The sequence below is a fragment of the Haemaphysalis longicornis genome, unplaced genomic scaffold (assembly GCF_048455015.1).
Source record: "Haemaphysalis longicornis isolate Haplotype H1 unplaced genomic scaffold, Haemaphysalis longicornis Haplotype H1 scaffold_8, whole genome shotgun sequence".
Taxonomy (NCBI): domain Eukaryota; kingdom Metazoa; phylum Arthropoda; class Arachnida; order Ixodida; family Ixodidae; genus Haemaphysalis; species Haemaphysalis longicornis.
The window spans coordinates 163,897,344-163,919,671 of record NW_027526445.1 but is presented as its reverse complement, the minus strand read 5'-3'; the positions used below and the strand labels follow the sequence as shown (position 1 = coordinate 163,919,671).

The 22,328-nt window shown below is 47.5% G+C and overlaps 4 non-coding genes across 4 annotated transcripts; all 4 read left to right on the top strand.

Annotated features, from left to right (window-relative positions):
* The first annotated feature begins 37 nt into the window (after nt 1–37).
* On the top strand, nt 38–109 carry Trnat-ugu (transfer RNA threonine (anticodon UGU)). Its single transcript has one exon. It is a non-coding gene; the product is annotated as a tRNA-Thr (tRNA).
* Nucleotides 110–520: 411 nt separating this feature from the next.
* Nucleotides 521–592, top strand: Trnat-ugu (transfer RNA threonine (anticodon UGU)). Its single transcript has one exon. It is a non-coding gene; the product is annotated as a tRNA-Thr (tRNA).
* A 410-nt stretch (nt 593–1,002) lies between these two features.
* Nucleotides 1,003–1,074, top strand: Trnat-ugu (transfer RNA threonine (anticodon UGU)). Its single transcript has one exon. It is a non-coding gene; the product is annotated as a tRNA-Thr (tRNA).
* A 410-nt stretch (nt 1,075–1,484) lies between these two features.
* Nucleotides 1,485–1,556, top strand: Trnat-ugu (transfer RNA threonine (anticodon UGU)). Its single transcript has one exon. It is a non-coding gene; the product is annotated as a tRNA-Thr (tRNA).
* Nucleotides 1,557–22,328: the final 20,772 nt, after the last annotated feature.

Genomic DNA, 22,328 nt, shown 5'->3' with positions numbered 1-22,328 from the left:
AATATAAATAGCCCAGAAAGTGAAGGAGAACACAGTCGCCCAGATAGCCGAATTGGTAAGGCATTCGACATGTAATCGAAAGGCGTGGGTTCGGTCCCCACTCTGGGCGCGTGTTTTTCTTTCTTTCTTTCTTCTGTATATTAAAAAAAAATGTTTACTTCATTAACCGTAGTGAAAAAGAAAAAGAGCCTAACCACACCCCTATGCCTCCTTGGCGTTGTAGACTGCTGCCCTATCTTTCTGTTTTTCCTCAACGAGCCCCTCATTTCCTTACTATATTATTCCGCGAAAGCCTAGCGAGGGTCTCGGTTCTGGCAGCCTTGATGCCTAGGTAGCATAAGAGGGCTTCCCGCCAGTTACCCGCTCATGACAGGCTGTAGACGCTCGAGTCACGCCCCGGGGGTTGAAAAGAAGGTCCCCTTCTCCCCGTGTAGTCAGAGTGGCGCTGGCTACCACCCTCAAGCGTCAGATACACTTCTAGTAAATATAAATAGCCCAGAAAGTGAAGGAGAACACAGTCGCCCAGATAGCCGAATTGGTAAGGCATTCGACATGTAATCGAAAGGCGTGGGTTCGGTCCCCACTCTGGGCGCGTGTTTTCCTTTCTTTCTTTCTTCTGTATATTAAAAAAAATGTTTACTTCATTAACCGTAGTGAAAAAGAAAAAGAGCCTAACCACACCCCTATGCCTCCTTGGCGTTGTAGACTGCTGCCCTATCTTTCTGTATTTCCTCAACGAGCCCCTCATTTTCTTACTATATTATTCCGCGAAAGCCTAGCGAGGGTCTCGGTTCTGGCAGCCTTGATGCCCAGGTAGCATAAGAGGGCTTCCCGCCAGTTACCCGCTCATGACAGGCTGTAGACGCTCGAGTCACGCCCCGGGGGTTGAAAAGAAGGTCCCTTTCTCCCCGTGTAGTCAGAGTGGCGCTGGCTACCACGCTCAAGCGTCAGATACACTTCTAGTAAATATAAATAGCCCAGAAAGTGAAGGAGAACACAGTCGCCCAGATAGCCGAATTGGTAAGGCATTCGACATGTAATCGAAAGGCGTGGGTTCGGTCCCCACTCTGGGCGCGTGTTTTTCTTTCTTTCTTTCTTCTGTATATTAAAAAAAATGTTTACTTCATTAACCGTAGTGAAAAAGAAAAAGAGCCTAACCACACCCCTATGCCTCCTTGGCGTTGTAGACTGCTGCCCTATCTTTCTGTATTTCCTCAACGAGCCCCTCATTTCCTTACTATATTATTCCGCGAAAGCCTAGCGAGGGTCTCGGTTCTGGCAGCCTTGATGCCTAGGTAGCATAAGAGGGCTTCCCGCCAGTTACCCGCTCATGACAGGCTGTAGACGCTCGAGTCATGCCCCGGGGGTTGAAAAGAAGGTCCCCTTCTCCCCGTGTAGTCAGAGTGGCGCTGGCTACCACCCTCAAGCGTCAGATACACTTCTAGTAAATATAAATAGCCCGGAAAGTGAAGGAGAACACAGTCGCCCAGATAGCCGAATTGGTAAGGCATTCGACATGTAATCGAAAGGCGTGGGTTCGGTCCCCACTCTGGGCGCGTGTTTTTCTTTCTTTCTTTCTTCTGTATATTAAAAAAAAATGTTTACTTCATTAACCGTAGTGAAAAAGAAAAAGAGCCTAACCACACCCCTATGCCTCCTTGGCGTTGTAGACTGCTGCATCTTTCTGTATTTCCTCAACGAGCCCCTCATTTCCTTACTATATATACATATATATACATATATATATATATATATATATATATATATATATATATATATATATATATATATATATATATATGGTAGCGGCCTCAGACCTCTGCCAACGTTTCGACAAGGGGACTTGTCTGTTTCAAGGCATCAGGGTTTATCTCTGGCACACTGTTTTATAGATCCAGATTGAGTTCGAGAGAAAGGGGGAGGTTGTTACGAGCGGGGCCGGAAGGAGGACAGCAGGGTAACTCAACGGTCGGTTGAAAGGAGCGAAATAGTGAGAGAGAAACGGAGGTGTGGTTATTCAACACCACCTAGACTTTCTAGTCTAGGTGGTGTTGGGTTATTGCGACAGGACCCGGCAAGAGAGAAAGAGGGAAGACTACGAGAGGGTCGGGGGAGACAGGGGGAATGGTTTAAGCTGGGCTGCGGTGGTGCCGGGTGACCTCAAAGGAGACTGCCGGGAATTTTGGGGCCGAGAGGGGCATCTTGGGGGTGAAATTGCAAGGTTACTGAACTGTGTGTAAGAGGGAAAACTCGTAAACAACAACAGCCCGTATAGTCCGAAGAATTCCCGTTGGGAAGGCCGGTGTTCGCAGAAGAATCGAAGGGGATGCGCAGGAACAATCCACGGGGAGCTTTGCCGTAGATTCAAAGACTTCTTTTCTGTTTTCTTTCTTTTTACTTTTTTTTTGCGCGTGTGTGTAAAGCAGGTAGTAAGACGAAATGCCGAAGGTCGAGCGAGGCGACTGCACGTGGTATGTTGAAATCAGCTAGGAGCAAGGCAGGAGGAAAAAAAAGAAAATAAAAGCACGGGAATTGTATTCAAGTAACAGCTTTGGGGATGGGCAGGCAGGGTTGTTGCGAATGGAGATGCCCATTTTTTGTAAGAGCATTATTTTTCTGCTCGATTCAGATACCGTCAGGTTTCTAAGCTGCCTTTCGAAGCATTGATTCCAGCCGGCTCCAGGCAGTTGAATTGATGAAATTTATGTTCCATAAATTTCATAAGGAGAACATGAGCGGCAATCCACGGAACGAGCAAAAAACACCGGCCCGGACCCCAGAGAACGAGTGGCTTTTCTCGTCCCAGTGACACCCACAAACAAGTGGGAAATTATACTGTAAACAGTGAACGCTGTGGAAGGAGTCCACCAGAACGATCGCGCAGCGGACGACATGCGTAAAGGCGATTCCCGTGCCAAAAAAACAAAAAAAAACTCCCGACGTCGGCGTAACTATAATCTCGCTCAAAGCTCCCCTGCGGGATGGCATGGTTTGGGCAGAACTTGTGGCCAAAACGTTTGTGGCCTCCTATGCGGTGTTTCGACGTTTCTGGTTTGCGGGGAAGTCAGTGTCGTTACTACAGCAACCCAAAAACGGCTCCGCTGGTCATCCCCCTTCACCGTGAAATCACCCTGATTCTTTTTTTTTATCCTAGGGTGTCCGAAGTGACACCTAATGAAGTTTACCCTTGCGCAAAAATTTCCAAGCACTATTTTGTGTTTCATATGCGCATACCAGAAATAGGAGAGGGTTCCCTTCAAGCAAAGGCATTTCCGGCACCTATGAATATCGCGCTTTTCAAACCTCTTGCCGGCTACGAGGGGTTGGTCTGCGATAATCAAATTTGTTTTGGTGTGTACTGCCTGAGAACCATTCCCACAAGTTCGGATGGCTGCTTGAGAACAACTCCAAGCAAGCACTCCTACATCTGCTGGCCAGGGCGGGTAGATTTAAAATTGATTATTGTGTGAAAATGAAGGTGGCGACCCTTGTTTTTTTTTCCTCCTCTGGCCTCAGCCTCTCGATGCTTTAGCAACTGCCCTTGGCTTAGTATACTCGAAAGAGGGGTGAACTGATTTCAAAATATAACGAGCGGAAAACAGGACAGGCTATTGGGGTAGGCGCAAACCGCTACTTGAAATCAAAGCATATTACTTCTGACGATGCATCAGCAGCAGCAAGAAAAAGGTTGCCTCGGTAGGAGCGATTCTCATTATGAATAGCATGCTTCGTCGTGTCCGCAGCCACAACACAGGCCTCAGTGAACGTGAGCTTCGCTAGGTGGTAAAAGAAACAAACTTTTTCGCATTTTTGTCCGCCCTTCCCTACCGTAAACTCATCGGCGTAAACTCACGAAAACTCAATACAATAAGTTGTGGATCGACCTCCGGAAATCCCTGTGAACGGAGCTCGGTGTGCCACAGTAGGCCACAAACTGTCTCCCTACCGAAACTGCCTTCCACAATACTTTTGAAAAGAAATTAGCCGCCCGCGTCGCTCCCCAACAGCACAGGCTCACGACGTCAACCCAAGGCCGCACCATCCCGGTTGCTATCGTGTTTCGGACACCTTGCCTTTTGTGCTCTACCAAAAGAGCCTCCACCACGGGACACAATTCTTCGAATAACGGTCAAATTACTCCCGAGCCACATGGGCCCGTCCTCAAACTCCAGCAGCCGCTGAAATAAAGCCCTCTATATTTCCAGGTCATCACATGACTCATAAAACGCCGACCCCATGTTTACAGACAACATATCCACAACTGTCGCATTGGGTCCATGTGAGGAAATCATCGGCGAACATTCTAGTGTACCTTTTTCTACAACTGCTGAAAAACAAGTTATTGCTGCTTCGATCACGCTGCAATGGCACTCAACGCACCAAATTACCATACGCATGGACAGTTAAAGAGCCCTCCGAGAATTCGCAACCCACTTCTTACCTGCGCACATGCATCATGAGCTGACAGGCTCCGTCACGTGCACGTCTTTCCGTAATGGGTCGCCGGACACCAGAGAGAGAGAGGCAGAGAGAGAGAGAGAGAGAGAGAGAGAGAGAGAGAGAGAGAGAGAGAGAGAGAGAGAAGCACGGTATTCATATCGGACTCGGTTAGACGGGGTAGGTGGCCAGCAGCCGCCGCTCCTCAGCGACCGTGGCTGCTTTGTTCGTCAAGGCTTGTCCGTCAAGGGCCGGAGTAGGGCGCTGACACAGAGCGACGGAGCGCACGCCGGGAAAAAGAAACAACCACGCCGAAAGAGGGTCCGCCTTGCTGCACTTGCCACACCTGCCGCCTTGAGAGGTTACCTTGAGATGACCTTACAACGCTCCTAAGGTCCCGTAGTTGGAGACGCTTGGAGTTTTTTAAAATGAACAAAGGTTATGATTATTTGAGCCGATCCTCGAGAATGAGGTCTGCTCATCCGGAATTTATTGGGTCCTACACTCATACAATCACTTAAAACAATGAAGTTAGCCGTCAGGGTGCTTAGAGTGCAACTCCCTCAAACAATTTCCGTGCTGCACAGAGGCTACATTATTAAAGTGTAATAAAAAGATTGCTATGGAAAAACTGTTGCAGGCTGCTGTAAGCGGCTTCAGTTTGTTTTACACAAAAAAATTTTAGAGTTAACGTATATGGGTTTACCAGTCAATAGCTATGCCGGCAATGACTTCTGGCGTCGAAAGCTAGCTTCTTACTAAACACCTAGAGAGAAAATGTTTAAGAGAATAGAACTGTCACAAACTTAAAATTCCCGGTATGAAGTTTGAATGATGCAGGGGTGCCGATTCCGCTACACTGACCACGCAGTACCAAAGGTCGCAGATAATGCGGGTGAGAGCCACGCCGGTATGATTCTTGCGTAGAAAAACTTGTAGGGATTTTATAAATTAGAACACTGAGACGGGACCCGTCATGGGCTTCATTACGCCGTCATCGTCTTGTTTTTGTGTGTGCGTCTTTTTTTTTTAATGTACAGAATTTCCAGAGTAGTGGTGTGGTTCACTGCAAGGAAATATAGTAGCAAATTTTAATGGTCTTGTGGCAGTCCGTTGAACCACCAGGAAACGCAGATAGAAAAAAATATCTTTCACGCTGCTACGTCGATAGCAGCGGTGAAGATTGGAAGCAATGGTCAAACACAGCCTATCGCTTAATGCGGGCGTGATTCTCTGGCGTTGGCAAAACCTATGACATTTTTTTTTCTTGTTAGGCACGGGGCACTATTTTATTTACTATTAGGTTCCTATACGATCACAGTCCGTTCAAGGTAGTGACACAAAGTGTAAGAAAGGAATCTTTTTTCTTTCCTCGTGGAACGGGTCATTAGTTACACTGTGGATGCAAAGCAGCACGTTCATTTTATCATTGAGGGTGGAGTTCACTTACAGCTACGGGGCGCGGAATGAACGGATACAGAGCCTAGTTCTAAGAGCGATATCTATAAAGAGAGGGCATAAGTAAAGAAGACATTTTGTTTAATGAATAAAAGGTTTAGTTGCTAGGGCACCCGCCCGGGGTGAAGGATTGAGTAAAACAAATTTTTCGAATCCAGAAAAAGGCAACGATGGCTATTTGTTGTTTTTGTGCCTATCCGGCGTTGTTTAATATTCTTCGTTAAGCCAACTATATCTCCGATGTAGTGCGGACAATGACCGAACAGAAACATTAATTGAACACAAGGTTTGCAGGGTCCTCTAGCACTTTAGTGTGTACAAAATCGACCCATGCGGTAAAGATATCCCTCTAGAACTACAATGTTTAAGTTACGTAGTTTATTTTGTTTTCTCGAAGCGATTAGTACCGATACGAAACTTTTTTATTCAGAAAGAAAATATAAGTGCCAGTAGAACGCATAAAGGTTTGACGACACAAATTGAATATTTTTGTGCAGGGAACGATATTAAAATACACACACGCGAGTTTCCAGTGTTCGCCGTTCTCCATGAACAAGCTAATTATGTCTGTCCTTCTTGCAAATGCCTCCCGGTAGATCATGTCCGAGCTTCCACCAGGGGAAAGCGATAAGGTAACGGATTTGGCTGGCGGCTGTCTGCGTTTCCTCTTTTTTGTTCCTGCTATCAATGGCGTTGGAAAAGTGTGCTTAGTAGATGTTTCTGAAGACTAGACAGAGGTTAACAGTGTAAAATTCTATTTCCTGTTTACATGCTACTCGGTGTTTCATGTTTGCTGTTTTCCTTTGAGATTTAGTGTTCCTATCGCTGCGTGTTGTCTCGACAGCTCGTACCCTGTGTTCTATGATGTACTCTTGTATCTTTGAATATTCGGTCTTGGCCAGGGCGCCGAAGCACCCCGAATAACAGTTGAAAAGCTGAGGAATTGCACTACGTGTTCTCCTTTCCCAACGACATTCAGCCTACTTGGCACACAATGAAGAATTTTATTTGCATCACTAGGGAGCCCCCAAACGCAGGACGGAGTATTCGCCGCGAGATCGATATGTAGGTGGCAACAGCGTCGCGCTGATAGTGTGGATGCTCCGCTGAGCGCCTCAGGTGAATGCACACTGTGGGGATGCTTCGTTCCTTTTTCGCGCCGTAGGTGAGCATGAAAGGCGCGGAAAAGAGTGGTATGCTGTAGTTCGGTTCCTCAACGTTAAAAGCATTGCGTGGAAGCGGCAATAAGTTTTCATTACTACGCCGAATAAGCGGCGACCTACCGGGAATCTCGGAACGGCCGAAAAAATGACAATGAACTTGAACGCCGTGGCTCGAAGCAAGCTTCATCTTTCCCGACTATGGTTTTGAGCCTTCAATAATAGCATAAATAGAAACAAATCAAAAAGTCTCGATCTTTGGTATTCAGTTTGCAACAGCAGTTTCAATCGCTTTCATTGGTAGCGTGACGCATTCTTGGATTTGTGCGATGCCCTGAAATGGTAACATGACTCAACTGCCCCTACATTTTTTCTGAGAGCTTACAATATTTTTGTGTTTTCGAAAAGCAACATAAAATTACTGAAGTTTAACCAGCGCCAGATATAATGCAACTGTCAGACGTATCTTTAGCGCGCGGCTTCAGTTGAACGAAATTTTGGCGACTCTGAAGGCAGGTTTGACGAATAACGGTGTTGGGTGACGGATTGATGGCTTTGTTCGCAGTGAACCTGCGAATTAAATTGCTAACGCGCGCAGTACAATCAACAGCTCATGTTTATCTAGACTTTTGCGAAGTGACAAGCAGGTTTAAAGTGTGCAAACCAACCTTATGGGACCTCACAGTGAGCAAAGATTTGTTGTTACAGCTCCACTGTTGACCATTTCGTTCCTTTTAAAATCTAACAGGTGCCCGGAATAGCGAGATGTGTTTGCATTCTTCCGTAGTGTCGCTTACGAACCATACAGATGGCAAAGGAAGTTACCCTGTTGCAGATGTAGTACAACGTTCCTCTTTATTTCTCGTTACGAAATATCGCAACAGGTTCCCGGTAACTGCTTTGTGTCCTAAACGGAACCACGCTTTTGTGTTGGCTTTGATTCGTGAGGATTGGTTTAATAGGGCACAGATAAAAGTTTTGTGTGCTTTTCGTTTCTTTTTTTTTCTTGGGGAGGGGGGGGGGGGTTTAGGGGTTCTGGCAACATTCCAAACACAGCGAGAAGTAACGGGAAAAACCAAACATTGGCGTTTGGTTTAATTGCACTTGGAAGTATACGCAAGGCGTTGTGTTCCGTAGCGGTTAAAAAGCACTACTTCAACAAATAGACGCCAATGTTTTGAAAACTGATTAACCCCCTTTTGGCACGAGATTTTCATGGAATTTTGGCTCGCCTTTTATTCAAAATGGTATTTAAAGCGAGTCATGGCACACACCTTCCACAGATGTGGGCAACAACGTGCATTATATTAGGCGATTTTTCCTTCCTCTTTATAAACTTAGGTCCACCTAAAGGGGTTAAGACCTGGCCATATTAGACATATGGTTATGCTGAGTGAAACACATTTTTGGACACGGAGATTCATGTCATGATTTGAAAATGGGATATAGAAAAGTTACACACGAAATGCTCCAGGGCAGACACGAACTCCCAATTTCTTAAGTTTACCGAGCAATCTCTTTGAAATACTCTTGCGCATCTACAGAAACGTATTTTTAATAATACATAAAATTACCAACACAGTATAAGCAACGACTGTTCAAAAATGGTATTTATTTTTAAAAAGGTACGGGGAGAATTCGATCACACAGGCGCTTGCGTGTGTAAAATACGCCCGCGGTAATGTATGGGTGATAGCCCACGGGTCGTGTGCAGTGTAAATGTTTTTGTTTGTTGTTTTCTTTTCTAAAAGGACACCGCACAATTTTACAAGGGTTTGGCAAATGCACGGGAAAACACGGGTTTTGCCGCTTCTTACCCGTTTCGTGTGGTAAACGTTTATCCTTCAAAACCACCACGCCACCTTTAAAAAGCACCCTTTGACAAAAACCTCCTCCGCTCCCGCTGGAGGTCCTTGAGGCCGGCGCTCGATGCGCGCGACCGTTCCCTGGACGACGTGGCTCCGCGTGTCCTGAGGTTTCCTCGGTGGCTACGCCCTGGTAGCCGCTGCCGCTGGAGGCCCCAGGTAGGCTCGGCACGAACGTAGCCTTTCTTGGCCGCCGAAACGAAGGTCGACGGAGCGTGGACGTTGGGCACAGGTGCCCGACCGCCGCCGCTAGGGCCACGAAGACACAGGTTCGTGGTGCGCCTAGTCGGTGGCCTGGCCACGTCCCCCTGGCTAGTGCCTTGAAGCTCACGAGCTCCTGCCGTCTCCTGGCTTCTTGCCTTTCGGTTTTTTAGATGCGAACCATCTCATGGTCGGGGCTATGTCCCTCCCTTGTTGTTGTTGCGCCGTCCACACCCCCACTGCTCCTGTTCCGCTTGCTCAACGCCCGGTGGCGTCTTACCCTTTAATGGCTCCTGGAGCGACAGTGTTGCCGGTGTCTTCCTGGGCCGGCACGAGACGAGCACGCTTCCCCTTTAAAGGCTCCTGGAGCGACAGTGTTGCCGGTGTCTTCCTGGGCCGGCACGAGACGAGCACGCTTCACGCGCCTTCGACGTTTCATAGTCGTCGGCGGCGGCGGTGTGCATCGGCGAGTCTCGGGGGGCAGTTATTACAAGCAGCCCACAACCATCCGGGGAACGTGCATCGACCTTATCTTCATCAACTTCAGGGTTTATCCACAGCAACAGCCCGTGACTTTACATTTCACAGACCATAACGCGGTCATAATAAAAGCGGAACGCCAACCACAGCTCGACGTCACCTACGTTGAACATGATGATGATAATTCCTAAATAAAGACAAACTCATACCACGTACAACGTCTCTCTCTCTCTCTCTCTCTTTAATGCCTCTCCACTCTAACACCCCCCCTCCAATAAAATCACACCATCTTCCCGTAGGATGCTTATGGTTGAGCCTGTTCCGTCCCTTGTTGTTGCGCCGTCCACACCTCCACTGCGCATGCGCGTCTCTCCTCCATTCTCCTCCTCACCCTACCCACGCGTCTCCTTACTCTAACACCACACGCCAACTCTACTCACACTACTTACTTCAACTTTACTTACACACCAACCAACCCCCACTGCTGCTTCGCATCCTCCTCAGGGTTCCTCCCCCGGGAAGATGGTAAAATTTTTTTGCCTCTACTTTCTCTTTGTGCGCCCCGCTTTTATGCCCTCTGGGCTCTCTCGTGGCGCACTCTCATTGTCTCCTTGCCTTTTCCATGTCCATATATGGTCATCACAACACTGGTCTCCTGCGCGGTGTTCTCTAGTTGGCTGACCAGCGCGCTGCCATATTTGACCATGATGCCTCGGAGTTTTGGCGCTGGCGTTCTCTCATTGGTGCGTTCCTGGCGCGAAATTCAAATGGCCGTTTCCTTGTTATTTTTTTTCCCTTTTCGAGAGGTTTTGATACATCCCCTCTCCGTGGGTGTCCTGACACATGACAGCATCAAAGCCTACAACGAGAGTTACTGTTGTCCTCGTAAGTGAATGAAATAAAAATGCGCCCGGTGCGAGATGACCAGCGACGGGTAAGATGCATTTACGGTGGGTTTAGGGTTTCTACAAACAGTTAAAACTCGCAAAGCATCCCTTTCTCAGACAAGGCCTCATTAAGTTCATGCACTAACAGGCGACGGGGTCGGAAGGAATTGGGGCACCCTGTGCCGTATTTAGTCTACCATTGCGATGTACAGCATTGCAAGCATAAAGTTAGTGCATGCAATGGAGAGGGTATTGATAGCCTTAGTCGACAAGAGTCTCGTAAACGGCATTTATGCTGGGAGGGGAATGGAAGAAGGCGCGCAGACTTTTATGAAGTTTATAATGCTTTGATTTAGAGCCTGCAATCAGATGTAACATGCATTTTTAAGACGAACGCGAGAAAAGCAGTGTTGTTTTTTATGTAAATATAAAAATAACATCCGAGTGGGCGGTATGGTTAAAGAATGGTAAAAAGGCTAAGAAGCGGACGTTTTCTACGGGAAAACAACATGAAGTTGTCGCATCTGTGATATACTTTCTAGTCTGTGCGTCGTACAGTTTTCATAATACAAGCCGTGCGGTAAAATGCGACAGCTCGGATCCGGGGGGCTTCAAAGCTATAAGCGTTTTGGTGACGAATGCCTTTGGTTGTCTGCGTTCAAGTGTAAAGCAGCTGCGAAATTCTGCTACTGCCCATTCTTTCTTTGTGGGTTCACCATCATGATCATCTTCATCAACAGTGGCAGCCATCTTTTTTCTACTGTATGAATAAGGCCTCTTTCAGAGTTTGAAGTTAGAACCACGAATTCCCTGTGGCATCAAAACCCATACTTTTGCATCAAAACTCATACTTTTGGCCTACATTTTCTATCTCATCCCTCCATCTGTATTCTCCTAATTGTTGCCCCATTCTTTTGGTGCCATTTTCTACGCATATGGTGAGTCCTTGAGGTTTGGAAATCATAGCCGACTTCGGGAGCTTGTATTTAGAGCACCGTTCTTAGCAGAATCTCTGAGAGACATGTTTTAGCTCGAAAGCCTTATTCGTGGACTAACCCCGAAGTCTACGTCGCCTTTCCAACGAATAGACGTTCTAGGGAGGCGGAGGGGGTGCTGCTAGCGTCACTAGTGCCGCTCAAGCGAACACCTTGCTTCCTACCGCATCGAGCATGCAAGCAAGCGGGCACCCGTTTCGACAAATCCCTTTGACCATTCGAGCCTACAAGAAACCGAGGACTAGTTGAAGTGAAATCCCGCCAGAATACGAAACGTGCTCAGCGGAAAACTGCGTCGAATGGGAGAGGCAAAAGGAACCAAGAAAAGGTAATCTACCGCGGCGAGTCTTATGAAAGGGGGATTTCCTGAACCGACCGACGAACCCCTGAGGCGACATTTTGGCCCAAAGTTAAATTCCCAACTTCACCCCCGCCCCACATCCAAAGCCGCGGCCGTAGGTGTTTCCTCCCTGTGTGCCGAACAAAGGAACGCGTTCGGAAGAATAAGGAGGTAAAGGAGAAGTTTAATACCCGGAAAAGGCTTGTGGGCTGATGCGTTCAGCAAACTGGGGGCCGGTAGAGTGGTGGGTGAACACGGTGGCGGTTACAAACAGAAGATTGAGCAGCGACGGCCATCGGATCAACTTTAGAGGCATCGTAATTAGACAGCAGTTCTGTTAGCAGAGAAGCCGGCCCCTTCCTGCCCTGGGATGCACATTATGCCATGGCCGTTTTTCCGTGGTGTTCGATATTTGTCGGGGGAACCGAGCCTTTTGTCTTTCCGCGGGCTTCGGCTGTTTTCGGTAGCGGCCACTGGCTCTGCAGCTGAGCGAGTCGATTGCCATCCGACAAGCACGCTCTTCGCAGTATTTTGTTTTGCGCTGCAACTTGTTTATAAATGGCTATATTAAGCGCTATTTATAAACGGCGATAAAGAGCTTCATTGGCATTTCATGACAGTCGTGCTTTTGTTCGTTTGGGCGCAAATGTGTGGTTCATTCAAAGGCAACTAAGAACTAGTGCTCCTGTAAGTACATTTTACAAGGCGAATTAGACATCGAATTGTTTCAGTTCTGTTAATTTGTAGCAGTGTTTGTGACGGTGCCTGCAGTGTGAGTGCGGGTTAGTGTGCTCCGTGACTGAAACCCTCCGCCCCACCTTCCCCCCTCCGCCACCTACGCCGCATCGGGAGTTTATTGTTCCGCACGCCGCGAAAGAACCGTTGGCTGGTAAACGTAGAAAGCTTTGCTTTATAAACGTACCTCGATTATATTCTTCCCAGCGTGTTTAGTCTGTCAAATCGTAATTTGCCATGGCCACTGGCGGTCCACCACCTGGCCGGTTTCTGTGAGTGGTACAGGCGTGTTCCAGAGGCGACGAGAGACAGAATGTAGCCGGATCGCCTGCTCATTTCGTAATCCCTTGGTTGCTTTATTAAAGAGCCGCAACCCGAGAGAAAAATCAGGTCTATTGTGGACAAACTCCGCATACAAATAATACAGATGTCCCCATCCCCTCTACAGCGGCAAATCACGTTTTTTTCTTCTGTGTACGCTGCAAAGTTATCGACGCTATTTGTCTACGGTGTCTTATTACATTTTCTTGCTTTCCCCTGTGTCGTCAGAGCTTCTTGCATCATGTGCTGTATATGTTAACGCTTCATGCTGAAATCCGTAGATTGGGACGGATGTACGGATATGCGGGAAGTGTGGCAGGGAACATCAATTTGCTCTATGGTGGCGACTCACCAACAGCGGGGTGCAGTGTACGTGCTGTTCTCGCTCAACAAATATCATCATCATCATCATCATCACCACCAGCCTATCTACGCCCACTGCAGGGCAAAGGCCTCTCCCATTATTCTCCAATTGCCTCGGTCCTGTGCCAACTGTGACCAATTTATCCCCGCAAACTTCTGTATCTCATCTGCCCATCTAACTTTCTGCCGCCCCCTGCAACGCTTGCCTTCTCTAGGGATCCACTCTGTTACCCTTAATGACCAGCGGTTATCTTGCCTTCGCATTACATGTCCTGCCCACGTCCATTTCTTCTTATTAATTTCTACTAATATGTCTTTAACACCAGTTTGCTCCCTGACCCACTCCGCTCTCTTCCTGTCCCTTAATGTTACACCTATCATTTTCCGCTCCATTGCCCGCTGAGTCGTTCTCAATTTAAGTTGAACCCTCTTAGTGAGTCTCCAAGTTTCTGCCCCGTAGGTGAGTACCGGTAAGATGCAGATGTCATACACTTTCTTCTTCAGCGACAATGGTAGGCTGCTATTCATTATCTGAGAATGTCTGCCATATGCACCCCACCCCATTCTGATCCTTCTAATTATCTCTGCCTCATGGTTTGGATCTGGGGTCACAACTTGGCCTAAATAGATATATTCGCTTACCACTTCTACTGCCTCGCCACCTATGTCAAACCGCTGTGCTGTCCCGAGGTTATTGATCATTACTTTAGTTTTCTGCATATTAATTTTCAGTCCCACGGTTCTACTCTGTTCGCCCAGTGCGGAAAGCATGCTTTGCAATTCGTCCCCCGAGTTAATACTTAGCAAGGCAACGTCATCAGCAAATCTGAGGTTACTGAGGTATTCTCCATTAACCCTTACTCCCACCTGTTCCCAATCCAACGTTCTGAATAATATAAACAAATATAATATAATAATATAAATATAATATAAATATAAATATAATATAAACAAATATAAACAACGTTCTGAACAAATATAAAGAACAATAAAGGCTTTGGCAACTCGGCTTCGGCAATTCCGCTTCGGAATAGCTTTTACTAATTTATTTATGTAGACGTGTCCTGCGCCGTGCTTTAGAAGCACGAAATCACACCTCTGAATAGCAGGAAATGCTTGCTAATGGGTGGAACTGGAAACGTCAGGCTGAGTACTGGCTACTTTCGCCTTCTGCGGCGCGTAAGCCTGCCGTCGCACTGGCCGTATTTCCTGCGGGACGTTCCCGTGTCTTATGCGCGAACGCTTCCTAACTGCGCAGCGATAATTTGTGAACGGCTCTCCAGCCGCAGTTTTTGGGTGTGGTGCGACTCATATCCTCGTAGAGCCATCACGAGCTCGAGTTTATAAAATGTAGTTTGCAGATTATTCATATATTTATTCTAGATTGTTATTTATAGACTCCCTTTACATGTATACTTGACATTGTGGACACATTGTGACCATTTGTTCCAGGTTTATTTATGACAGGCCGCCATGATATCTGTAAGTTAAAGCATTTATGGTGACAGTGCCTCCATGGCCGGCATGGACTAACTTTTAACAATCCGGCCGAACAGCGGTAGGAGTGACTACACGCGAACCTTAGAGGAAGCAAGCTTGACGTGCCGACTTCTCTTAAAAAGGAATATGTTGGTTTATGTGTTCTAGAGTTCTGCCATATTCTACATGAATACACTTGTCGCAGTGTCGTATCGTCTCCTGTAAAAGCTGCTAACTTATCTTCTGCAAACGGTAATGCAGGAAGTACATCGAATATGAGCACGTATTTTGTTGGGCAGCGCTAGCCATCAGAAGTTTGAAGTGGCTAATGGCGCAACGCATCTGCGTTCTTGTGAAAGCTCCAAGTCCCGTAGACTACGCGGAATGGTTAACTCACCAGCACTTTGTACTCAGTGAAAAAACCTGCGGAACAGGTTTTTCACTAAGCACTGAGTAAATTTCTTAACATTTCAAAATGTCAAGAAATGGCTGGGGGTCCGTGCCCATGAGCGTGAGAAATGTACAGCCACGAATTAAAAGACACCCCCCTCCCTCCAGCCCCCCGTCCAGTGGCGATTAGCTTCTTTCTGCAGCACCAAGCGTTGAAAGGTCGTCGGCGCTGCTCTCGTCTTTAAATCTCGTTTGAACTCTCTTTAAATCTCCCGGGCCACAATGCCTCGCTATGCGGATAAATCCAATCTGCTTAAACCTCCGCGCACCACGGGCGTAGTCACGAAAGGGCGGCACAGCCGTAGCCCGGAAGCTCTTAGAAGTGGCCTATATCAAGAAAAGGGGCGATTAATGCATCACTGACATGCATGTGCGCCTGCCTGAGAAACTGATTGATTGATTGATTGTAGGGTTTAACGCGCCGACGCAACGCAGGCGATGAGGCGCGCCGTAGTGTAGGGCTCCGGATTAATTTTGACCACCTGGGGATCTTTATCGTGCGCCGAAATCTCGTACACACGGGCGTTTTTGCTTTTCGCCTCCATCAGAAAAGCGGCCGCCGCGGCCGGGAATCGAACCCGCGACCTCGTGCTCAGCAGCTCAACGCCTTAGCCACTGAGCCACCGCGGCGGGTACCTGAGAAACAACCCGACGGTACGGAATATAATTTTGAATTTGCTCAGTTCACCCTTTCAGCTGTGGTTTTTAACTGTGTATGGACCTCGTAGTTGGAGGTAGTATTTATATGAGAGGGTGCCTTGGAATATACCCAGTTGTGGTTTAGCGCTTTTCTGTCGTCCTGCTTACTTCCCGTTGTGTGCTTTGTGATTCAATTTTTTAGAACGTTGGCTTTTGTCCTGTTGCGATTCGGCGCGCCGCTACCCTGAGCGCGCGTGCTACAAGTCTGGTGTAGTTGGAGGAAGTTTTGTTTGCATGGCAGCAAAGCCCACCTTCCTGAAACAAGCTACGGCACGCAGAACCGTATTCGCTGCGCAAGCCCTTGCTGCCGTGAATCACGACCATGGAAGTTGCAAAACCCGGAACAAACTAGTGCTAGAGGGGAAGTGTTGAGCCCTGGCTCTGCCAGAGGACGCCGCCTACGGAGATCTCTCGTACCACCCCTCTGTCAGACTCAACGTGCGCCAGCTATCCCTAGGCCTGTAATTTGTTCAGGCTGTGTGCAAAGCCCTGGAAGAAGCGGAACCGTTGCCGCTTCTTTGTATAAATTGCACCCTCTAGGCGGTTCGTATCAGTGGAAACTGGAGGCTGAGCTAAGAGTACCGCTCTGCCCATCGACTCCAGCTGTTCCTGCATCGTCACTGTTCATCCCTGGCCATGCAGTAAACCAGTTAAGTCTTGCTCTCAGCTGCTTTTAGTCACCAAGGGAGCACTTCCGCTGGCGCTGGCCCGCCACGCTACCACTTCATGACGGAGGTGACTGAGCACGGTATGCGGATGCCTTCGTCAGTGTAAAAGTCGCGACTGGTTAGTAAATCAAATTTTAAAAGAGACTACGTTTCCTACGCTAATATTTAACGTGAGAGAGGCAGAGCTTCGATACTGCATGCAGCCAACGTACATGCGGTCGCAATGACAGTGATGATGAATAGGACACACTTGAAAGAAGGTTGGCTGCTGTCAAGTGTCATCATCCTCATCATCACGATCGTCAATTGTTACTGTACTTCGGCATTTGGTACGAGCAGCACAATAATTCATTACTCACGATCGCCGTATCTGCTCGCCGCAAGAATATATGTTTTGAAAACCCGAAAACATCACTGTCCTTCGAAATTGGTTCGATTAACGTGGGTCCACGGATAAAATAGCAAGCACGACCTTGTTTTCTAGCGCTGGTGTACGTTGTTTTATTATTTGTAACCAGTGATGCATGCCTTACCTACCCACTCCTGCGATAGCGCGAGGGGGCTGCAGTATGTATAAATAACTGTAAAAAATGGCTCCAATCCACGCTGTGAAGCTGGTACGACTTCAAACCTGTAAATGACCCTTACAACGATTACCCATGCAGCGTCACTTGAATTCACAGACGTGCCTCTACAACGAGTGAAACAAGAGACTCTGCCAGCTCTTACCTGGGATTCGCGGGGCGGCGTCCAGCGAAATAAAGCGGAGAAATAAAACGGAGAGGGCAGCACGCGCGGCAGTGACGTCATCATCATGTCTCGCTACTTCCCGCTCACTCTTGTTTGATGTGTCGCCTCCAAAAAGGTCCCTCCCAACCCCCAGACGCTGAATTCAAACCACCGTCTCCGTCCCCGTCTCCACGTGTGGTCGTAGCATTGTCGCCAAAACGACGGGCTCTCTCTCCGCTTTTCTTCGGGCCCAGGTTCAATCCCTGGCGGAGCCTGGGTGGAGCCAGTGGCTAGAAATGGCCTTTGAGTTTCGGCTGACCAGGACACGAAAATTGCTCTGCTGGTTAGAGGCATACTGCTTCGCAGTAATTATTAAAAAAATAACATGCAGGACCTGACTTCGGCTCAGAGGTCGGAAAAAGCAGGTACCAGAACAACAATTAGCAGCTCCTATTGTCAGGGCGCTGTCCCCCACTTAAGAGCGGGACGGAACTTCCTTTGCACGTTTTTGCCTTTACAGGTGCCCGCCACAGCCACCATAATCACGCGACGAGACGGGGCTGAGAACGCGCTTTCTTTCCGTTCGCGGGAAGCCCTCCTTTACCACGGCAGACACGCACAACACTCCGTAGCTGCGGTGAAGCCTCACCTCCAGGAATGGAAAGAAGGCTCCGAGATGTCGTGTTCGCCTCCTTTACTTCAGTCGCGCCTTTAATTACGAGTGCACGCGAGCCGTAACGAGCTTTGAAGGAACCAATGCTTGAGGCGGCGGGACAAACAATCCAATCGAGGAAACAGGAGAAAGAGAGGCAGGGACAAGGCGTGCGACACTGCGGGAGGGGAAGCAAGCTTATTTTCATTTTTTTCCCTTTCAATTTGCCTTCGGTTTTCTTCACGCCTCGTTGCCACTTTATAAGCGGCAGCGAACGCCCTGCGTACTTGCGTACGTTGCGCAAGCATGTGGCAGCGCCATAAGTACGGGCGGTGCTCCCACTTCCCGCACGGTGCAACTTGGCGGGTCCCCTGTTGTATTGTTAAACACAAATTGATTTGCGTTCCTTATCGCTCAGTGGACATGGCCACCACGCTGCGCGAAGTACATTCTCATTGTTTGTGTGACACACCCTTAAGACAATGGCGAGAACACACTCCTTTCATCGATTTTCCAGCCGTCGTTACTCCTTTCCTCCGCGTGCCTTCACCCGTTCGCGTTGACAGGCGTAGACGGTATTAACTACAATTTTTTAAAAAGCCCGCAAGTGTACTCTACCTTAATCTTGTCGTATATTTTTTCGCAGTCTTTGCTGTGTGCCGCGGTGCCCATCGACTGGAAGGTTGGGAAAGTGGTTCCAGTCCACAAGGCCGGTGATACTCAGAACTACAGGCCAATTTCCCTAACCTCAATCCCATTCAAAATTCTAGAACACATTATTTATGCTAATCTGATAAATTTCTTAGAAAGTAACTCTTTTTTCACCCAGTACCAATATGGTTTTCGTAAAAACTACTGGTGCGAAACTCAACTGCTTGCATTTACTAATGACTCGTTTTCTGCCCTGGATATTTCTTCTCTTGTTTATTGTATTTTTATTGACTTTGCTAAAGCGTTTGACACTGTTCCTCACCACTTACTACTTCTGAAGCTAAGCAAACTTAATTTTGAAACCAGTATCTTAAAATGGATCGAACACTTCTTGCATAACCGCATCCAGTATGTAACTGCTATCGGTCACGATTCGGATCCTTTTCGAGTCAAGTCAGGGGTTCCGCAGGGCTCTGTACTTGCACCTCTTCATTTTTCTGGTATATATTAATGATCTCCCGCACTGTGTTACCTCACATATAAGGCTTTTCGCGGGTGGTTGTGTACTCTACCGAGAAATCTACATCCCTTTCAATATCTTTTCACTTCAGCATGATCTTAATCACATATCTAACTGGTGTGACACTTGGTTAATGAAACTTAACATTGCTACGTGTAAATCAATGAGAATAACGCGAAAAACTAGCACAACAGCCACCACGTACTTTCTTAACACTGTACCTTTAGCTTCCGTTAACAGTTACAAATACCTTGGTGTCCATATCACTTACAACCTTTCCTGGCAAGCGCACATTGAACAAGTTACTAATAACGCAAATCGCATGCTTGGTTTTCTTCGCCGGAATTTTTCACGTGCACCCAGTTCACTAAAACTGCTCCTCTACAAAGCACTAGTTCGATCCAAATTGGAGTATGCCTCATCAGTGTGGGATGCACAAACTGCCTCAACAATCCAAAACCTTGAAGCTGTACAGAATCGTGCTGCAGGTTTAATTTTGTCCAATTACGCCCGAACAGCTAGCACATCAATGATGAAAATAACTTTAGATCTGCCATTTTTAACGATTCGATGCCTTTATCACAAATTTTTTTACAACAATAAAATTCTAACACAGTCTCTTTTCAACCCCCCACATACATTTCTTCTCGCCTTGACCACCATTTAAAAGTAGGTGTGCCAAGTAGCAACACCAACCTTCATTTTGGTTCATTCGTCCCGAAAACCAGTGTGGACTGAAACAGCCTTCCTGCCGCCATGGTTTCTACACGTGAACTGGAAAAATTGACGTCTGCACTCGCGAATCATTTTTACTGATCCCTTTAATGTTTGTTGTGTAGTCATTTTTTTTTACTTACCCCACTCCTCTCTGTAACGCCTGAACGGCCCTGACAGTAAAATAAATGAAATGAAATGAAATGGAAAACCGATGCGCTTCTCCTAAATCACACCCATGCAAGGTGGCTATTCCGCCATGCACATGTACCGCAGCATTTCTTTCGCGTTGGACATTATTCTTCCAGCGTGTCTGCATAACCACTTCTTCGAAGGATTGCGTAGGCTATCTCTAGCTATGTTATGATGAATTGGCCAAGGGTTTGTGCACTTGCGCAGTCAGGCTCTTTAAATTATCACGTCGGGATGGAAGGCTTTGGCATCTCACTGAATCCCTCCAGTCCCGTTTCCTTTTTCCGTTGTGCCTTAAGCACTGGGAAATGATGCTAGAGGGCAATCCAACGCTGCGTAGATGCTTCTGTCAGCGTCGTCTGTAGGAGTACTTGAAAAAGTCATTATCGTGTGTGGGTTACATAGTACTCGCTGAATGCCGGCAACAAAAATAACACTGTCCATCAAGTCATGCTCGATTTGCCACAAACTATGCATCGGTTACGACCATTTTAACCGCGGGGATCATACGCGGCGGCGTGCAGTTTTTATTAGAAGTCTTGCATATTCGTACTTCGGGTTTTCCCCCCACCTAATAAGATCAAGCGAATGGATAATTCCATGCCCAAACCGTGCGATGACTGTTGTGAGTGCACAAATCATCTCTTTATAAGCCTGGGTCTTGTCCTTAGTTGTCTTTAGCTTTTAACTTGTGATTTTGCAAAAGTGGGCAAGTAGACATCAGCTTCCTCCATGTTTCTTGGAAATACACCTTTTTCTTAGGCTTAGCAAAAGATAAAATGCCATAATTACAAATATCTGTGGCCGGAACCCAGCGGAAGTGATAGCTGTCTTACTGTCTCTGACGATCTACGAAACCCTTCTCCATACCAGATGGTGTTCCATTGCGTTACGCTCAGGATACGTGTGGCGAGGCCTGCTCTATTCGCATGCGGAAACCTGTTTCGTAGTTTGCGCGAATCAGGGGCTTAACCGTCATGCTACTTGCAGAGAACGCATGAAGCTTTGCCCAACCCACTGCACCAGCTGAAAAAAGATGAACAAAACTAAAATAACAAAAAAACATTTCCTTTCCACCCTAAAGAAAGTTGAGTGAAGCGCGAAAGCTTTCTCTCATCAAAGATTCGTAAGAAGTGCGACAAAACGTTCGTTAAAAAAGCGCTCAACCTTCTCTCGAAATGCAAACAATCGATCGTCACACCTTCAAAGCGCAAAATCGCAAACGACGAACAAACTCATGCGACAATCTTTAGCGCACTAAGAAGCCCATTCACGGACGAGCTAAATGTATACCGAAACGTGGTTTATGAGAAAGATTTATAGTCGTACTTCTTCATAGTGAATGCTTGTATTGTCTTATCTGTTTGCCCTAGCGTTCATCATCGTTGTCGTTCGACGAAGGGGTGCATTTCCTGCTTAATTTTGCGCGTCCATGCACCCACCTCCAAATTCAATCTGCTTTGTCCGCCTCTAATGACCAATCGATATGCACCGCCTTCAGAACGCGTAAGACCCAGGTTCGATTCCGACCGCGGGGACCGATTTATTTTCTCGTCACTCCATCCACAATCATCATCATCGCCAGAGAAAGTTAGCTTTCCCGCAGTGCGTTTTTGTGGGCTACAGACGGCATCAGAGGCAGGTTGAAAGCTTTAAAAAGCACAAGTTACACGTTTCAAGGATGGTCTTCGAAAGGCATCTCCTCTTTGGTTTTGGCTACAAAACTGGCCAAAAATGCACTGAAGACAACTATACTCCCTAATGCAGAAGTTTCCTAACGCGCAGCGGGAACTGTACTCCCAAATGCGCCGCAGGAACTGCAGTCTCGGCGCATATCTTCTGCGCCTCTACAAGTGATGGTGAGGTCAGCCAACGCATGGCGGCGTGCCGGCGAGCATGTTGTCGCAAATCGTGTTTGAACGTCCCGCGCAAATGTCACGGGGATGAGCGGAGCAGCAGAGCCTGCCGAAAGGGGAGAGAGATGACGCTATAGCAGCTCGTACCACCCTTTCTACCCCTAACCGTCGCCAGACGATCTGACAAGCTTCTCGTGTACTGAGTGAGTGAAATACCTTTATTGGGGTTCCGGCGATAACGCGAGCTCGTCGCGCACCCGGGTAGTCCCACGTAGGGACCGGCAGGTCCAGCTCACCGGTTCGGACGCGGGCACGCCGGACAGCCAGGATTTTCTTTGCTAGAGCGGGGCCACGCAGAAGAGAGTCCCACTCCTCCCTGCCGGTGGGTCAGTTCTAAGAAGCGTTCTCCCGTTCTAACCTCATTTAGCCAAATAATATCCCATTTGCCTTCCGGGAGCTCCTCTTTTAGTACAGCT